Source organism: Equus quagga, chromosome 11, assembly GCF_021613505.1.
Source record: "Equus quagga isolate Etosha38 chromosome 11, UCLA_HA_Equagga_1.0, whole genome shotgun sequence".
Taxonomy (NCBI): domain Eukaryota; kingdom Metazoa; phylum Chordata; class Mammalia; order Perissodactyla; family Equidae; genus Equus; species Equus quagga.
In genome coordinates this window covers 6,142,589-6,162,241 of record NC_060277.1, presented here as the reverse complement: position 1 = coordinate 6,162,241, position 19,653 = coordinate 6,142,589, and the positions used below count along the sequence as shown (strand labels likewise).

The 19,653-nt window shown below is 43.2% G+C and overlaps 1 long non-coding RNA gene and 1 pseudogene across 1 annotated transcript; both read right to left on the bottom strand.

The window, feature by feature from the left end:
* Positions 1 to 4,612: 4,612 nt before the first annotated feature.
* Positions 4,613 to 19,403, bottom strand: LOC124247450 (uncharacterized). The gene is made up of 3 exons (XR_006890739.1): positions 17,664 to 19,403; positions 15,746 to 15,861; positions 4,613 to 4,836 (listed from the first exon to the last, which is right to left on the bottom strand). It is a non-coding gene; the product is annotated as an uncharacterized LOC124247450 (long non-coding RNA).
* Positions 12,159 to 13,036, bottom strand: LOC124247449 (40S ribosomal protein SA-like; annotated as a pseudogene).
* Positions 19,404 to 19,653: the final 250 nt, after the last annotated feature.

Sequence of the window (19,653 nt, the reverse complement as noted above, 5' to 3'; positions counted from 1 at the left end):
TGGAGTGGTAGATAACCGCTGTCTCCACAGAGGGAGGAGATGAGCTGCAGGGCCAGGAGGAGTAATTACCAGCAAACAACTCTCATGCTGGGGAGACAGAGGCTGCTTCCCTGCCCTGCCACACTGAGAATGGATCCGAAGTCCTTCTTGTGCCTGAAAGTCCGTATCACCATCACCTCTGACCCCTTCTCCGCTTTGGCCACTCCAGCCACACTCATCTTCTTCATGTGACTCAAACAAAGCAGCTCCTATTTGCCTCGGCCTTGTCACTTGCTGTTCTCTCTGCCTGGAAATGGCTTCCCCCAGATCTGCACATGGCTCACTCTCCTTTCTTTCAGGGCTCTGCTCTAGTACCATTTCTGCAAAGAGGCCTTCTCTGACGGTCCTACTTAAAATAGCTCACAGCTCCCCACACCAGTCACCCTATTCCCTTATCCTGATGTATTTCAGGGCACCTGCCCTGCCTCGTGTATTAATTCTTATCTGTCTATTTGCTTATTTTCTGGGTCCCCCACTTCAGAGTGCGCCTCAGAAGGGCAGGGACTTTATCCACAGCTGTTCCCCAGCACCTCGAAGGCTTCGTAGGGGATCCATAAATGTTTCTTGAATTATTGGGTATTGTCCTATTTGCTTTTCATTTTTGTTTGTTTGTATGAGATGATGTATCTCATCTGCACAGAAGTCTGATAGTGTGACTTACAAGCTAAACTGGGAAAGTCTTACAACCCGAACTTGGACCATCAGAACTGACACTCCAAAAATTGAGCCTCTGACTTTCTTCAAAACCACACAAGAAGATGACCACGTATTAGTTTCCTCCGGCTCCCACAACAAATTGCCACAATCTAGATGGCTTAAACAATAGAAATTTATCCCCTCACAGTTTTGGAGGCTAGAAGTCCAAAGTCAAGGTGTTGGCAGGGCCACACTCTTTCTGGGGCTCTAGGGGGCATCCCTCCTTTGCTTTTTCCAGCTTCTGGTGGCTGGTGGCATTCCTTGACTCCAGTCTCTGCCTCCATCTTCACGTCACCTTCTCTGTGTCTGCATGTCTCTCCTGTAAGGACACTTGTCCTTGAATTTAGGGCCCACCTGGATAAACCAGGATGATCACCTCATCTCAGAACCCTGAATTTAATTACTTCTGCAAAGACTCTTTTTCCAATGAGGTAACATTCCAAGTTGTGGGGAGTAAGCCGTGGACCCATCTTTTTAGGGGTGCACTACAGACAATGGAGCTAAAATTTGAGCTCAGTGTTTCTGACTCATAGTTAAACTTACGAAGCCTGCGATTTCCATTTAGATGTCAACATTTCAAAAACCTACCTTCAAAAGGAAATATAAAGTGCCTTAATATCAAACACTTGGCGCAAATATATTTTGATATTTAACCAACGGGGAACAAACTTAAACTGACCTTCCCCAGCACACACTGAACGGCCCTCCCACCCAGCCCTGGGGGAAGGTGTGGGCAGGCAAGGCTGGCCTTTGCCGCGGCCCTTTCTTCCCCTTCGTGACCCCGTTTCTTTGTTAGCAGCATCCCCTTCCCTCTTCGGTACCGTATTAATCCACCGGCAGCTTCTCAGGACAGTACTTCATGTTTTCAACCTTGCCATCCCACATTCATCCAGGAATCTTCCACTTTCTTTTCTTCCCTTGTGTCTATTGAAGTAGCATGGCTGGTCCTTGATATTTTTTTATTTACTATTTAGGTTTTGCTTGGTAATCATTGACACCCCTGTTATGGGTTGAATTGTGTCCCCCCCCAAAACATATTGAAGTCCTAGCCCCCCTGTATCAGAATGTGATCTTCTTTGGAAATTGGGCCTTTACAGAGCTAATCAAGTTAAAATGAGGTTATTAGGGTGGGCCCTAGTCTAACATGACTGGTGTCTGTGTAAAAAGGGGAAATTTGGACACAGAGATAGACATGTACAGAAGAACGAGGGCCACACGAAGACGGAGGGTTGGAGAGATGCGTCTACATGCCAAGGAGTGCCAAGGGTTGCTGGCCACTGCCATAAACGCAGAAGAGGCAAGGAAGGATCCTTCCTCAAGGTTTCAGAGGGAGCATGGCCCTGCTGACACCTTGATTTCAGACTCCTGGCCTCCAGAACGGTGAGACAATAAATGTCTATTGTTTTGAGCCACCTTGTCTGTGGCACTTTGTTATGGCAGCCCTGGCAAATTAATACAAACCCTAAATGACGTAGTCTCCCTCTCTTTAGCACACAGAACTCAGTCTCATCCTGCCGCTGCCCTCTGAATCGCTGTCTGGGTTTCATCAGCCTCAGAAAATTGGTGAGATTTGGAGGAACGCAACAAAGGCTAATCGTTTGTTTGAAGTTCTAAAGAAGACTTTAGGAGAATTACTCCAACATTTGAGGCAAGTGAATGCATGAGTAATAGTTGAAGATAAAGGCTTATTTATATAATCTCAAGTTGGCTAGGGAATATGTTAGTTCATATAAAGAAGCTGCCTAATTATTTACTTAATCACAGTTTAAGATTTAAGATGATTTAAGAAGACAGGAATCCTGTTGTGAGAATAATTGGGCACTGGGCTAAGTCTGGAATAATTGTCTCACATGAACTTATGAATTTACTCATAAGACTCATATGAAAGTAGGCATTTTCCCCTTGTCTTCCTCATGCTCTATTGGCATGCACCGAGCCTCCCCGCAGGGCACAATCTTTGCTCCTGCACGCGTGGCACATCCAATTTCCAGGGGCAGAGAGCAGAAAGAGCCATTGGTAATGCCCAGGATGCTGACGTGGGCGGGGCCGTATCACAGGAGGTTCGAAGGCCTCCTGTATCTCTAGCTGAGGAAGGTGCTTCTCAGTGGGTGGTACTATTATGGGTTCTCCTCACTGTTTGAGTATTATTTAGATGGGAAAAGATATCTACGTGAAATGTAATTGGTAGTTTTATACTATCTTTAACTCTGAGAAGAAAATTTTCACTATAACCTGTCTATTGTAGACATTTGGTCATCTAACATACGCACGTCTTCTTATTTCCACTCTATATGAAAGTAATATACTGACTCAAATTCTTAGAAAAGGGATCACCTTCCCAGAAAATATGTGCATTTTACCAGGGTTCTTTATCCAAACACATTAATACCTGTATCTCCTATACGCTGTAAAGTTGATGAGGGTGGATGTTTTTGGCAGGGGACTTGCCTAATGTTTCTCAAAGCGCACAGCAGGATGGCTGCCCACTCTGTCTTTACATAAAGTCCATCCTGAAAGCTTGGCAGAATGAAAGTTCAGCACTGTGTGCAAACTCTGATGGTCAAGCAGTAGGTGGTATCCCAGCTCACACGAGAACAAAAGGGTCATGCAAAGTTCCTGAACGGAGTTCATGTCAAACTTTCCTTATGCAGGACGGGGGACCATCATCGCCTCATGCCAGTGAGACCAGTGTCCCACCAGACTCCTCACAGATGACGTTTCCATGAACTTCCTTAAGTCACCATCAAGTAGTGTTGGGTAAGTGTCACCATTTGGTGACTAGCGCTGCGAACCATCTAACCTGGAAGGTGTTCACAAGTTCTTGAGCACATTACACCTAACGAAACCCACCTTCTAAAAGTCTGCTTTTCCTCAAGAGCCCGAACTCACAAAAAAGAAAATCAAAATCTCACTCCAACTTCTCCCTCTTTTATTTAATTACCATGTTTAGCTAATGTTTAATTACCATGTAATAATATTTTCCATTGTAAATATCTAACATTTTAGATTAAGTGATTTTAATTTTAAATTAAATTAAATCTTTGAGGGCCAGTCTGGTGATCTACTTTCCATGCATAACCGCTTCAATGGAGAAATGTGTTCATAGTTCCAAACTATTGGGTTATTATTAGACTTGGACTTTTGGTTTGCAATCTCCTGATAATTTGGAAGAAAAAATATATATATATACACATGTATATATCACCAGATACATATTTTACTCGATATCAGGATGCAAAATGTGTCATTTTTTTCCACCCTTTAAATAAAATGCAAGATTTTCGAGATCTCCATCTTGCTGTAACAGCGGGAAACTCAATCTCACTCATGATTAGATCCCCTCTCGCCAGTCCCAGCATGGTTATTCAAAGGTCCAAGAGTCTCATCCAGGCAGGTCTTACGTGAAGGGCCCTCCGGTCTTCAGTCTTCATGGTCACTGCAGAAGGTGGTGGCAGCACAGAGGAGGCAGATGGGTCTGCTGGTCTCATCAACGAAGGGGCAGAGAGATCTTTGCTGAGCATCGAGTCCCCTTCCCAGGCTCTAGCTTGTCTAGGGGCACCAGATAGGTATTTCTTCCCCAGGGCTCCTGCCATCTGCTCTCTCTCTGTCCTCCCACTGCCCAGTGCCACCTGCCCAGGTGGGGAGGGGTCCTGCTCCTCCTTCAGGCCCCCATCTGCTGTCCTGGTCGGAGCAAGCTCTTTCAGTTCAGGCCACTCTGCACCCCACCCCAACCCCATAGCTCTCCATTCCTCACCCACAGCCCCCATAAGGCAGAGATTTTAAAAATCTTTTGAGGCGAGCTGGGTGGTGCAGTGGTCAAGTGCCCACGTCCTGCTTTGGCGGCCCGGGGTTCGCCGGCCTGGATCCCGGGTGCAGATATGGCACTGTGTGGCAAGCCATGCTGTGTTAGGCGTCCCACGTGTAGGGTAGAGGAGGATGGGCAAGAATGTTGGCTCAGGGCTAATCTTCCTTGGGAAAAAAAAAATCTCTTAATGCTGCAGTGGGAGTAAAGGCAGTCACAGATCTTCTGGACTTGAGTCCTTGCTTGTCACCAAGCTTGGGGCTGTGGGGGAAGAATGCTCCTCATTCTTTCTGATTCTTCTGTAGGCAAACAAATGAAATAGAAAGCAAGCATAAGTAGCAAAAAACAAAAAAAAACAAAAAGCCCCACAAAATTAATATCTTAAGAAACTGCCCTTCGATGCATGCATACTTGTGACTGAACTCTGACTTTCTGAATCTTGTAAGGTGCTTTCCATAGCTGAGCAGTTAAATGTCATACTTCATGAAATTGTCATCGAGTCTTTGCAAAGGCTGATAGAAGATACTGTTTGCGTTGCATTTTGTGTGACTCTAAAGAGATCGGTCATTCTAGTTTTTTAAATTGCACTTATTCCAGAAAGGTTCCCACCTTTGTGTAATATACACGCTCAACCCCAAAGCATTTAAAAATAGTTGTTGAGATGAGAGGCACGGTTTACCGGCAGGGTGCAGCTGCTCCCGCGTGACGCTTGCTGAAGAAAGGGGGGAGACTCAGCCCTGAGTTAGCTTCTTCCTTGCTCCCCTCTCTGTGCGAGCCTCTCTCTAGAGTCAGTAGCAGAGTCAGAAAGAGTTACACACCCATGAGGCACAAATCTATTATTTATTATCCTCCAAAGAGAGTCATTTCAGAAGAAAGATATAAGGTTGGGTAATACTTGTAAGAATTGAGTGGATTTTTTGAAAAGGTCTTTTTTCTTTGAAAACCAGCTTCCTTCAGTTTTCTTGGAAAAATCTGAAAACCCTGCAAAGCCGATGATGATAAATACAGCCCTTGGCCGGCTTTCCCTGTGTTGGAGGTGCTGATGTAGTTTCCTTTCTTTAGTTATTTCAGGGAATGGAGCTCATTTAAATTTCACCATTAAAAAAAAAATTCCACCCCCAAACAGTGCTGTTCCGTGTTGGTTGAATAATTCACGAACGTGCAGATGGAAATGCACAGAGAGCCACAAGCTCAGTGTCCCTTCATATTTGCACCCTCTGTTAAACCTTTCCTATTCACTCCACAACGGTTAAAGCAGCACATGGGACGAAGCAACAAAATCGACTTCCCCACTAAAATTCCACATTTATGAGGGTTTATTAAAAGCCCTCCTGGCTAAGCAATGTGTCTCCAGAATCGTAGAGAACAGGACAGAGTAACTAGAACCCAGGCATTGTACTACACAATAAGCAGCCTTCCAAAGAATTATTCTCCCTGTTCTGAGTTTCTCTATTCCTTAAAAAATTTTTTGGGGGAAAAATGCAGTTATTGTTTTACCCATTCAAAGCACAAACAGAAAAGTAGAACTAAAGCCACCGCCATGTTTTCCTGCGACTCTCAGCCCAGGCCTCCTGCCGGGCAGCAGTGGGGGCCGAGTGACTCAGGGAATTAAGCATCCGGCTCGCCGCCCGGGACCTCCATCGAATTTTCAGTGACCTTGTGAAAATTGCTTCAAGCGTCTGTGCCTCTGCTTTTAAAAGGTGAGGAGAATAATATCAGCCTCTTACCAAGGGAGTGGGGTGCAAAGCAAATGACTATAATTGAAAATGCATTGCTAGTGGTTTGTGATGAGCTGTGTTCAACCCTACTCGGCGCAGGATGTCTAGAAGGTGAGTGAAGACAGGAGCCTGCTGTGTTTCTAGAGCTGCAGTTCAGCCAGGTGGTAACTAGAAGTCATTTGAAGGCTTTGCCAAGGTAGGAGGGCATGAATAACTCATTTTAGTCCTAAAGAAATGAAACATTAACACCTGCATAATCAGGCATTTCAATAAGAATAAAGAAATATGTCTACTTCTAGGTTAGCCTGAGACCCTAGAGGCCTCAGAAGTCATTCAGCTCACCACTACCCAGGCCCCGTAGTATAGGATCCACATTCCCAAGTGGGGCCATTTCCCATGGAAGACTCTCTCCATCTCCTGGTGAATGTGTTAGGCGGCAGTTATTCCTGATCCTGAGCTGAATTCTGATTCCCTGCAACGTCTCTCTATTGGCTCTGGTCCTACTATCTGAAGCAATGGAACCAGTCTATTCCTTCTTCCACGTGACAGGCTTTCAAATTATTCAAGTCAGAACTCCCACTTTTCTGTCTTTAGCTAAAATATTTCCTATTGCATTGCTTATATGGAATAGTGCCCGTAGCTTCTCATCATCATTGCCATCTTCATTATTGTTTCTCTTAAAATGTATTTTTCAAAACAGGTCACTACCTCAGGAGGTGGGTCTAATAGTTCAAAGCATAGTGAGGCCTCTTGTGCTTAAATTTTCATCACAAATATTTATCGGGTGTCCTCTGTGTGTTTGGTACTATGGATATAGTGATGAACAAAACAGACATAATTCCTTTCCTCATGAAGCTCACGTTTGGGATGGTAGAGGTGAAAGAAGGAGACCCCATCTCCCAAAAGAAAGTTACAAAAAAGTCAACAAAGTAATTCCAAGTCTTGAGATGTGTTGTGGTGGAAATGGCTGATTGATACTTGGCATCCATTCCCATCTCCTTCCAGTTTGTCTTCCTTCGCTGTGTAGCCTGAAAAGCCAACACTACACTTTCCAGACTGCTTTGTAGGTAGGATTCCGGATGAGAATTCAGTTCTCAAATAAATGCAACCCAGCTAGGCCCTTGTTAAGGAGTTTTATTCTAAACGCAATGAAAAGCCATTGAAGGATTTTAAGCACTGTTCCAACATTTATAGCTTTAATAGTTTTAAATATCCGATAAGGCTGATCTCCCCTTATTTCTTTTTATTTTTGAAAATTTTAAGCTTTTTTTGCTCAGTTATTCTTCTAGATGAAGTTTAGAATAATTTTTTCAATTTAAAAAATTCTACTGTGGATGATTGCATGCGGTTAAGCTTAAAAATTAATTTGAGAACACACAATTTAATTTTTTCATCCTCAACATATTATATCTATCCACTTAAATTTTCTCTCTCTCAGTAAATTGAATAGTAGACTAAACATACTAAATATTGCTACAATAGGGAGTTATTGGAGTACTGTGAGAGCTTCTAATAGTGGAAGGTAAGCCATACTCAGGATTACAGGCAAGTCTTTCCAAAAGTGACATTGCAGTCGAGTCTTAGAGAATGAATAAGAGTTCACTGGGCAGAGAGAGAGGGGAGGGAGGAGAGTTCCAGAAAATTTGATCAAATTATTGAAAGGTCCAGAGGCAAAAGAGAGTCTGAGACGGTGCTTCAAGGCACTGGAAAAGTTTGATATGGCTAGCACATAAAGTCCAAAAGGAGATGGGGACAAAAATTGACTAATCTAGGTAAGCAATGACCAAAATATGAAGAGCTTTGTAAGCTGTATTTCGGTATTTAGATGTGTATTTGGAGTTTAGATGGAAGAACCAACTTGATGTGGCAATAGAAGGGCAGGGATGGTATGGAAAGGAAGCTGTCAAGGAGAATGCCCAGGTTTCTGGCTTGGGAACTGGGAAAATAGCAGTGCCTTTTACAGAGATAAGGAGAACAAGAGATGGTTCATATCTGGGAGGGAAAGATCATAAATGCACTTTTGTGTCTGTTGAATCTGAGGTGCCTGGGAACACCCAAGTGGAAATGTCCAGCAGACATTTGAATCATAACCAAAGAAGATGAAAACCACAGAGGAGTGGTGCAGGTGGAGAGACTGATTTTTGAATCATCGTGGTAACTGAAGTCATGGAAGTGGACAACATCAGCCAAGGACGGTGTCAGGATCAAGTACAAGAAAAACCACACGTAACTTCTGCTTTGAAGCCCAAGGATGACGTCAGTGAAGTTAGAAGTCCCATTACACTGGTGTCTCTGCTGCACTCATGTAAACCTTCTGGTCTGTTTCACACAAACTCTAGCGAGGCCATCTGGCTGCAAGTGGCAGATACTCAACTCAAACTAGTTTAGGGAAAAACAAAAGGAGCATGGGCTCAAAGAACCAGGAGATCCAAGTTAGACTTCAGACATAACTGCATCCAGGGTGCTCCAAGGCTTATTTCTGATTTGCAACCTTCTCTAAGGAAGCTCCTTCTACAAGGTAGACAAGATGAGCCCCAGCCAACCCAGCTCACAGCCTCAAAGCTTAGCACTATCAGTGGAAAGAATACTGCTTTTTCCAAGTGTACGTACATTAATCCTAGAGAAGACATCGATTGGCCCTGCCTAGGACTTATGACCAACCATAATTCAATTGCAGTGGCCAGGATAATGGAAACCCGGATCAGCAGCTCTCAGAAAACTTAAAATTCTTGAGATCCACTCTAGACCTGAATCAGAATATCTAAGGAAGAATCCCAGGTGTTAATGTTTTTTACAAGCTGCTAGAGTGACTCTTATTGAAGGGGTTCACAGATCGTGTTTTGAGAAACACTGCAAGCTCCCCAACTGGCTGGGACAGGATGTTGCCTGAGAAGACCTCAGGTCTGCACCCTGTCAGTCTCGGTGAAGTTGGAACACGTTCAGGCTTTTGAGTGGACTTGGGCTCAAATCTGGTCTGGATCACTTTATTAAACGTATGACCATGCAATTCATTTAACTCTCCTAACATTTAGTTTCTTCCTCTCAGTACACAGGGAAAATAGTTACCTAGAATGGCTCTGCAAGGTTAAACAAAACATCTGTGAGGTCTGACTACCAGTCGCTCTCCCCACTGCTCAGGCCCCTCAGGTCCAGGACTAGCATCTAGGCCTTCCACTGATCAGGGGATGGGTCCTGCCTCCTGTATCATCTGCCATTTGTTGCCTAAGACTCTTCCCAATGTTCAGTCCTTCCATAGCCATTCAGGTCCCTACCTCTGCATTTCCAGGATGCTAAATTCTGCCCTCCCACCGAGACCATCACTGTCACTCTGCCCCACCTTTTACCTGTCATACCTTCTACCTGCCCCCACCTCCCCTCCTCACCCAGCCTGCTCACTGATCTCCACGTTCCATACTTCTGACCCCTGGCTCTAGGCCTGGAATATATTTTCATGTGCAAAGTGGTAGCATTGTCTTCAGATGAAAGCTAATCTTGGCTTTTAGAGACTGCTAGATTGCAAAAGAAATAGCAATTATCACTCTTTTTCAGGAGAAAACATCTCATTTAAAGGACTTGATAATAGTCAGACTCATGAGACTCTTCCTTGAAGAGCTGCACTTAGAGAAAAACAGACAAGAACCCACAAATGCCATGTTGCATTCTCCATATATTTGGTCCTTCACCATTTTTAATTTTTTTTTTTTTTTTTTAGTGAGGAAGATTGGCCCTGACCTAACATCTGTTGCCAATGTTCCTCTTTTTGCTTGAGGAAGATTTTCACTGAACTAACATCTGGGTCAATCTTCCTCTATTTTGTAGGTGAGTTGCCACCACAGCATGGCTTGGTGAGTGGTGTAGGCCCATGCCTGGGATCTGAACTCACAAACCCAGGCTGCTGAAGTGGAGCATGCTGAACCTAACCATTAGGCCACTGGGCCAGCCCCTTTCATTGTTTTTTAATATTCCTTTTTTCCAGCTCCTTTTCTCCATCTTAGGAGAGAGAAAAGCAAAGAGGACACAGAAAATTAACCTTAATTGAAAAAGAAAATGACTCTACTTATGAAAGCCCTGATGGGATCGACACAGCACATATTAGAAATGGGACAATGAATGAAATGATGTCAGAACTCCATGACCTTACACCAACAGAAAGTGTTTCACCAGGTGAATAGGCAGGCTATCAGACTGCTACAAAATATGTACTGAAAAGAGGTTTGTACAGTTGCATTTCTGTGAAGATGCCGTGAAAGCCCAGCCTTTTCAGCTTCAAGCTTTCTTGGATGTTAATGCACTGAGTTGTGTTTTGCATATTCTGCCCTTCTCTGTGGTTGTTGGGTTGTTGCCAGAAAATGTTAGTGGAGCTTTCACTCAAATCATCCAATGACCTTTATTCTAAACTTTATTCCTTACATTTAAGAGGCATTTTTCTTCTAAGGAACTCAAAGTGGCAAGATACTATTTTGGTATTATCTTGTCCTATATTATCCTATTTTTTTCCTCCCCATATTTTCTTTGCTGAAATGCTCATAAGCCTCGCCCTCCTCACCTCCAGAGAGGAGGGGGCAGGATTGACTTGGAAATCCTGGCTTTTCCTGTCCAAATCCAAAGCCCTGGAGGGAGGGGAAAATTTGTGGGCCCACAGAAAGTGACCTAAACAAGCATAGTGGGGAAAGGATTCCACAAGGTGAGAAATATTCCCCAGGGCTCAGGGCTGTGGAGAAAGAGATGGGAGAGCTCATGCTCTGCTTTCTGGCAGTGCTATCAGAGGGGCAGCAAGACCTCTGAGGTCTTAGACGCCAAGAGTAGGAGGGGCTAAGAGCAAGACCATGGAGGCCAAGGCTTTGTGGGTTCTCCAACCAGTGTCATAAACCCAATGTGTCCAGGTTCCTGGTGGGCTGCATAAATGGGCTGGTGCAAAACTCCGGAGTATGTGCCCTGCCCAAAGGCTGTGAGGGCAAGACAAAGGTGACCTATTGTTCCTGACAAGTTTTGGCCCATGGTCCAAGGGCCACATTTCATGGGACAATGGCTGTCTTAGTAGCACCTAGTGTGGGCAGATTACTAAGGTCCAGGGTGTACCCAATGCCTTGGTGCACATCAGCTCCCAAATATTGTCTTTAACTCAGAGGGGAACGGGAGGGGTAAAATCTTGAAATGACCCTGGTTAACTACTCATAGAAGTTTTGGGGTGAGGCTTAAAATAGAGATTAAGCTGAGTTATAGAAATTTTCACAAGGTTCTTATACACCTGACTTTGTGGGCTGATACTCCTGTCATCAGAGAGGGGTCTAGGACAGTTTTGGCTTCACCAGTGTGAATCTTGATGCTACTAATAACCAGCTGTGTGATCCCAGGAAAGTTGTTTTGCATTTCAAGCCTCAGTTTCTTCATCCATTAAAGGGGACCAGTAGTAATATCTCCGGAAAGGTTGCTGTGTTAAATGAGACAATATCAGTCAAGGACCTTGAATGATGCTTGACTCCTAAGAAGCAGGCACTCACATTGTAACTCTTGGTACAAATGATGCTGATACCTTGTGCTCATTGCCTCATAGAGAAATTGGTGAAATGATAATTGGTGAACTTTCCTTGGATCAATATTGAGGATGTCAGTATGTTGATGCTCTTGTTTCTTAAGATGTGTTTCCCATCTGACCTCTCTCACCCTCATATAAAGAAATTCCTAGAGTCTCCCCTATGGGTCCTCCAGACATCTTCAGACTCACTTCAATCTTAGATTTAACACAGCTTAGGACCAAGCTAGGATGTTTACTACAAAATCCAATGAGTTTGTGTTTTAATCTATATGCTAGAAGAAATCTGATGTTTTTCTTTTTTTAGAAACTGTTCATTTTCTTTCAAGCTTATTTCCATTTTCTCTTTAAGTGTCTGTGGAAGAACAGCTTAAGCCCATTCCATGGTTGTTCCCATGCATTCAGTGACCTGAGCAGCGGGAACTGCAGACCAGGCTCCAGTGGCTGCTGAGCACTCCAGTCTGCAGCAGGGAACTGCTGAATAGGCACAGAGGACACCTGCACGCCTTCAGACCAGTCTGCAACCTTGAGCTGAAAAGCAGTAAATCTGGGAGCTGGAGCAGTCCATTGACGCTGAAATTCCTCCTTGGTGAAGGCCTTTGTCAGCAGTGGTCTGCTCTTCTATTTCAATCTCTTCAGGATTCTGCAGAAGCAGAGATCAGACAAGACCTCCCATGGGTCGCCATCACAAAGGCTGGTGCCACACCCGTGCAGAACTTCCTGGGCCAGCATCCACCACATCAGAGCTAGTGAGTGAGCTCCCTTATTGTTGGACAGGATGGCCACGTCCACATAGCACAGGGGAGAGTCTGTGTTACACACGGTGATGGCAGGCAGGTTAACATAAGGGCCTCTGAGTGAGGCTGGTGGTCAGCTGTGGGATCAGTAACCACTGGAAGCTTTGGCTCCTGGAAGGCTGCCAGGATCCGGTTAGTGAAGGTTCCAGCAGTGAAGCAGCCAGCAATAGGAGTGGCTCCAGTGGCGGCAGCAACCTTTAGCACAGCCTGCTGACCAGTATTCCTGGAGGATATGACACTGACATCCGCCGGCTTTTCAATGGGCATAATGGCATGAGAAGCTTCTCCCAGGTTCTCTTGACATTTATGAGGTAATGGCATCATTTTTCCTTTTGTAGATGTATTGTTCCATTTGGAAGTCAAGGTTGGTGCCACCTAAGTGGGTACCTGCTGCAAGGAATTTAAGGACATCCTCCTCCTTCATTTTCAGGACATCAAGGGCTCTGGACATCGTGAAAGCTTCCCTTTAAGTTACAATAGGAACCCAGAACAATGCCATGTGGAGCCGGCTCGGGGTAGCTCAGAAAGGCCAGAAATTTTCATCGAAACTTGATGAAGGCACTTCTACGAGGGGCTAAGTTGCTGTGGTCCGCATGTATGGGCTTTTGGAACTCTAATTTGATTCAAGGCCAGAAGTTAGATATTCACAGAAGTGGAAGAATAGATGCGCCTTATGCTAAAACTTTAGATACCATTTCTTTCAGCTGGATTCTGAGTCATTGCAACTCCTTACTCCTGAAATTTTGTGTTTAGTTTTCTACTCAAACCCTTCCCCTTGGTGGAGAACATCACAACTCACAGATCTTCAGCTGGACCTGTAGTTTTGCCTGGCAATTCTGGATTTCCTCAGTTATCTTCCTGTTTTCCATTATCTCTGACTATTCAAACCACCCATCCTGAGGCATCCTCTCTCCCTCTCAATAGATGATCTTATTTGGTACTTGCTCTAGATTATTCTTCCCTCTGGCCTCCTGGGAAGCCACCCTTCATGGCTTAGCCCCTCTTGCCCCTGCATCTTCAGCTTCTCCCTTTACTGGCTTCTCTTCATTATTTAAGTGTGCTTACAGAGTTCCTTTATTAATAAACAAGCAAAGAAGAAAAAATGAAACCGTTGCTCAATCTCAGGTCGCCCTACAGCCATCTTGCTATCCCTTCCTTTCCCCTCAGGATCAAGCATTTTGAAAGCATTGTGTCTGCATCTCTCCCCACGTCCTCACCTCTCCATCCTTCCTCTGTTCACCAGGGTCCGGTGTATGCCCCTTGCCTTTCCACAGAAATTGCTCCTTCTTGACAAATCCAATGGCAAGTTTGGAGTCCTCACCTCCATCCGGCGGCACCTTTGACACTACTGCCTCTTGCTTGTCCTCCTCCCTGACTGGCAGCTCCTTCTAAATCTTCTCTGAGCACTTTTCTCTGTTTGCCCAGCCTTTATACATCTACGTTCTTTGAGGTTCTGCCTGGGGCCTCTTCTCTCACTCTTCATTCTCTCCCTGAGTGAAGCATCTAATCCTGTGCCTTCAATTACCGTCTTAAAAATATGTCTAATATTGTAATTGGAATCATTCTTATCTTTCCACCTTCTCAACTCACATATCCGGCCTCCAACTCTTTTCAAGTCTTCACCTCAGCATCTTTTAAATCATTGCCATTGCCCCAAACCAACTTCAGACTCCTGTCCTTTCTCATTAAGAATTTTGAGGTAGACTTCCGGCTGGGCTTACTGCCTCTCGTCTTGGTTCCCTCTAATCAACATCATAGCCGGAGAGATCTTTCTAAAACAGAGGCCAGCAAACTTTTTCTGTAATGGGCCAGGTAGTTTATTATTTTAGACCTTGCAAGCCCTACGGTCTCTGTTGCAGCTATTCAATTCTACCACAGTAGCGTGAAATCAGCCACAGACAATGCGTAAATAAATGGGCATGGATGCGACTCAATAAAATGAGTTACAAAATAGGCAGCGGACCAGATTTGGCCTATGAACCATGATTTGCTGATTCCCATTTTAAAACATGAACATAGTCTTCCCATTGCCTTTAGAATAAATTATAAATTCTTGAAAGCAGCTTATAAACCAAGCCAGACCTCCTACCATCCACCTCCACTGCTAACGCAGCTCCAGCCCCTGAGAGACTTGCATCATTGCGTTGCGTTTTGATCCACAGCTGATTAAGTAGGTCTATTTGGGGTTGATATTCTAAACAACAGAAGCTTGAGAAGCGTGAAGTGATAGAGGTTTGATTTACAGCTCTATCCTTACCAGGACTATGATCTCAAGCAAGCCTCAATTTCTTCATTTATTAAAATACATGGGGTTAATTATATTACCTGAGGATAATACTATTTTCTGCCTCTTCCATGATTCATTTGCTTAAAAGTGAATGGCATAGTGAAGACAAAAATCTCTCATGAACTGGAAGGTGTTGTGTAAATATCTGTGTTGCCTACACAGGCTGGGCCAGTCTGCCCTCTGCCCTTCCATCAGACCCTCTCAGCAGGTCCTCTCTCTGCTCTCGCTCTCTATAGCCATCTGGTTTTTGGCAGTGCAGGTCAGTTGCAGCTCAGCAGAGCCCCAGAGGAAGAATTCACACCACCTGTGCCCTCCTCAGATCAGCTCGTGCATTCCTTTGCCAGAGCAGTCCACTCCCACTTCCCTGCCCAGCCCCAAATCTGGTGACGGGAGACCTGGCCCCAGGCCCAGCCCCATAGCTGGAGCAATTAATCACTCCCACGAGGGCTAATTAGAAGTGACCTCTATGTCTGTGTGTTGGGAGAGGTGGTGATAGACAGGGAAGAATTAGGCTACTCACTGTATCTGGCCTCTTTCCCTCACTGTTCCAGAAGGGAACATTGCATTTCCAAATGGAGGAATTGTGGACTGAGCAGATGTAGTAAGTAAAAGCAAGTCAAACTGACGTGGATTTATGGATCACCTATTCCTTTTGTGAGCCTGGAATGATTTCCATCGATTTGCAGCACCAGCATGCAGTCCCTACTTAAACGTTAAACAGGACCTTTTATTTTTATATTTGCCTTTTTTTTAAGCTGCTTTATACCTTCTAACTTTGGTTGTCTTATTATTTAAAGATTCTCTGACTCATTCAGGCTTCTTAACTCACCTATTGAAATTTTCTGACAGGCGTCAGAAGCACAGGGAACTAACCTTCCATATTCTTTAAAGTTTCGATGAAGCAGCAGCTCTCACATCTGGGTGCTGGATCGGTCACACAGGAGCAGCAGAGGAAGAGAGCACAGCTGTCTTTTATTTGCCGCCTGGAACTAGATTAAATTACTTTTTCATGATAGAGAACTAGAAAATGCACTGCTTTATACTTTATAGAAGATTCACTCTTTGGATTACAGAATTACTAAGAGCATCATGACAGGCATTTACATAAATAAAGTTCATCTACTGTGAGTGGTGCCTTTTGCCAAAAATCTGTTGTGTATATATATATATAAATTGCGTATTGTAACATTTTCACAAGAAAGGAAGTTCTGCAGGGGTTTCTGTAATTGATTTTCCTTTCAAATTTCGTTAGAAATCTATTTCATTGTCTTAATCATTCTTTTTCCCTGTTTTAAAAAATTCTGTTTAAATTAATAATTGATTAACTATACAAAAGCTTCTAGATCCTGCATTATGGCAACTACTGTATATATCCCAAATATTATGTTAAATATTAAACTGTAAAACATAAGGCACCCCAATCTAGTATTAGATTACCTGGGCATCTTGGAAAAATGCTATGGTCCCTTTACGTTTCCAAATGGATACACAGAGGCTTCATTATTAAGCAGATATAACAATTATAAACATATACAGAACTGGCAATAGAGGTCCAAAAACATTTGAAGCAAAAATGGACATAATTAAAGGGAGAAATAGACTGTTCCACAGTAATAGTTGGATACTTACATACTCTACTATCTGTGGTGGACAGGATAACTAACCAGAAGATCAATAAGGGAATTGAGGATTTGAACCACACTGTAAACAAACTAGTCCTAAGAAACGTATACAAAACACTCCACCCCAAACCAGCAGAACGCACGTTTTTCTCAAGTGCTCATGGAACATTCTCTGGGATAGATCATATGCTACAATACAAAACAAGTCTCAATAAATTTTTAAAGTTTGAAATCATCTAAGGCGTCTTTTCCGACCACAGTGAAATAAAACTAGATATCAATAACAGAAGGAAAACTGGAAAATTCACAAATGTGAGGAAATAAGACAATATACTCTTAAACAACACAATTCAACCCATCACAAGAAGGATTATTGTTTTGTTTTTTCTCAACCCCAGTTAGATAGCAAACTGGAGAATGACTCTAATGGACCATCTGGAAGGTGCTGCCTGTGGGCCAGTCAACTGCCGCCAAGGTAGTGGATTGGGGTAAGAAGATGCTCTAGGGCAGACAGTGGTGTCTGGGTGATTTCCCAGGAGCAGGAAGGGGATCTGGTCAGACACATTCCAGGTCCATCACATTGATGGTGGTATGTAGAAAGTCAAAAGAATTCTAAGGAAACTAATAATTTGAGGCTCACATGGAGAAAAGAGGCTGATGAGATAAGGTGTCAGCTACTGTTCTGCTGGGTGAGGGGAAGCTTTGAACCTGGTTGCCTGGGCAACCGAGTCTCTGCCTCTGGATGTAGCAGTGGTCAGTGAACCTGTGAGTGGGTGTCTTTGGCTTTCTAAGCCACAGAGAATAGAAGCATATCCAAATGTATCATTAGAACGATATGGCCTGAAGTAAACAAGGAGAGCTGAGGTACAGAAGGAAATGGGTTGAAGAACCTAGGAAAGATATAAGGACAGAAGCATAGCTTAGATAAATACACAGATTGGGCTGTCACCCACAAGAGTGTAGGTGCACATTACTAGAAGAATCTGTGAAGGGTGCGCTAGGTCCGATAGTGAAACCTAATGATTTTAAGAATATCTTTATCTCCTTATTCTTATTCTTTCATGTGTATTTCATTTCTTTCCTTTTTTATCTCTGCAGGTGGAATGGAAAACACTTCTGCATTCTGGGAGCAAGCGTTTCTATTGTTACTGTCAATTAAAGGAGAAGACCTGGTCTAGGTAACAGGTCCTGTTCTCACTTCAGAGAGTCTCCTGAGCGTTGGTTGCAGTGTTCCTCATGTAAAGGTGCCCATCCACTTTTCTGGATGCAGTGGAGTGGCAGAGAAAGCACCATGAGCAGCTCGGAGCACGGACGGGTCATGGGTTTTCAAGGCAGAGTTATCTTTTGTGCAGAAGCTGCTGAGCTCGTCTCTGTTGCTGACAGTTCACAGACTCTTCTTCACCCTTGCTCAGGAAGAATTTCCTTTCCTTCTTGCCTCTGGCAGTGACCAGCCATACTTCTTAGACAGCTCAGTTAAATCCCCAGGAGAGAAAGAATAAGAATAGCTCTTAGCAAATGTATGGCAGGAGGAAATTCTTTTGTAAGGCATTTAAATTAGGAAATATATTGGCTTTAAACAATGTTCATCCCATTTTGGGAACTTAGTAAAATGTCTTCAAATATTTTAAATTCATTTGGTACACAAACTATGTGACTTAACTAAAAGAAACCTTTCCAAGTAATATCTAAAAATATTAAAAAATCTAACATAATATTTGAGAAACTTGAATTCCCTTAAATGTGCTCAAACTGTTCATAAACTTAATAAGATTTCATTGTGAAATTACAAGTCTAAATTAATTACTCAATTATACATTTTCAATTAGAATTACAAGGCTGATCTGTTACTCTAATTGACCAAATTCTTATGAACATCATAAGTACATAAAATATTAAAAATGCCCAGATTCATTAAAACAAATAGTAATACTGTGGTTTTTATTACTTAGGCATTTCTATTTTTAATTCTAAATCTTTAGAGTTGAAAGATGTTTAACCATCAAGGAAATAATTATGCCATTTCAAGCAATTTTGTAGCATATCTTCTTTGCTAGTTGAAATTCCGTAAGAGTGGAGAACTTCAGCTGGAACAATGATTGGATTCTTGTTGAGGACATTGATGGGACAGGTTTTTGATCTATTATATTATGACCCTCCATGTAGGGTGGTCTGATGGCTCTCATGGTCCATATTCCTGTGTTTAGGTTATATAATGCCCAATTCTTTCTTCTACTCACAGAATATGAGACCCCCATTCAGCAGCTATATGAATTTTTTATTCTCTTATGTCTCTCTGTTCTTTCAGGGGGTGCAGGCAGAGGGGTCTTGTTCCATGTTGCTACATAGCAAACTACTCCAAAACTTACTGGCTTAAAACTTTTTTTAATTGCATCTCACAGTTTTGCGGGTCAGGAATTTGGGCAAGAATCAGCTAGTCCATTCCTCCAGCTAGTTCATTCTCCAGTTCCACCAAGTGACTTCCATTAACACCATGTAGAAGAGAAGGATCACCCAGCTGAACCCCAAATGGTCACTCCTATGGCTCATACTTTGGGGGAATGGCCGGAAGGCTGGGCTTAGCTGGGACTGTCATCCAGAATGCCTACATATGGTCTCTCTAGCAATGTGACCTCAGGGTAGTCAGACTTCTTACATGACCTCCCAGCACTAAGAGCAAGTGTTCCTGTAGCAAGGTGGAAGCTGTGTGGCCTTTTGTGATCTAACCTCGGAAGTCACATAGGGTTCACTGCCACTTGATTGGTCAAAGAATCACAAGCCCCGTCTATATTCAAGAGGAGGGGATAAAGACCCCTCGTTTCAACGGCTGGAGTGTCAACGAATATGTGACCTTGTTTTAAAACTGCCATAAAGATCTTAAGATATTTAAAAATCTTTTCCATTTAACTCAAAAGTTCTTTGAATTTGATATGCATTCTTCTCATAGACTCCCTGTATTTTACAAACACATAACTCTTAGAGATATTAAAACAACCTCTCATTAAATTCTAGGTATATTGCATGACATGGTCTGATAATCTGGTCATGACTTTGAAAGGTTGTTCTACTTCATAAAAGACCTTGAAAGGTCATTCTACTTGATGAAATCATTTGTAAGAAAATCTCTGTATTTTATTCACTGAGCCATGGATGCTATCTCTT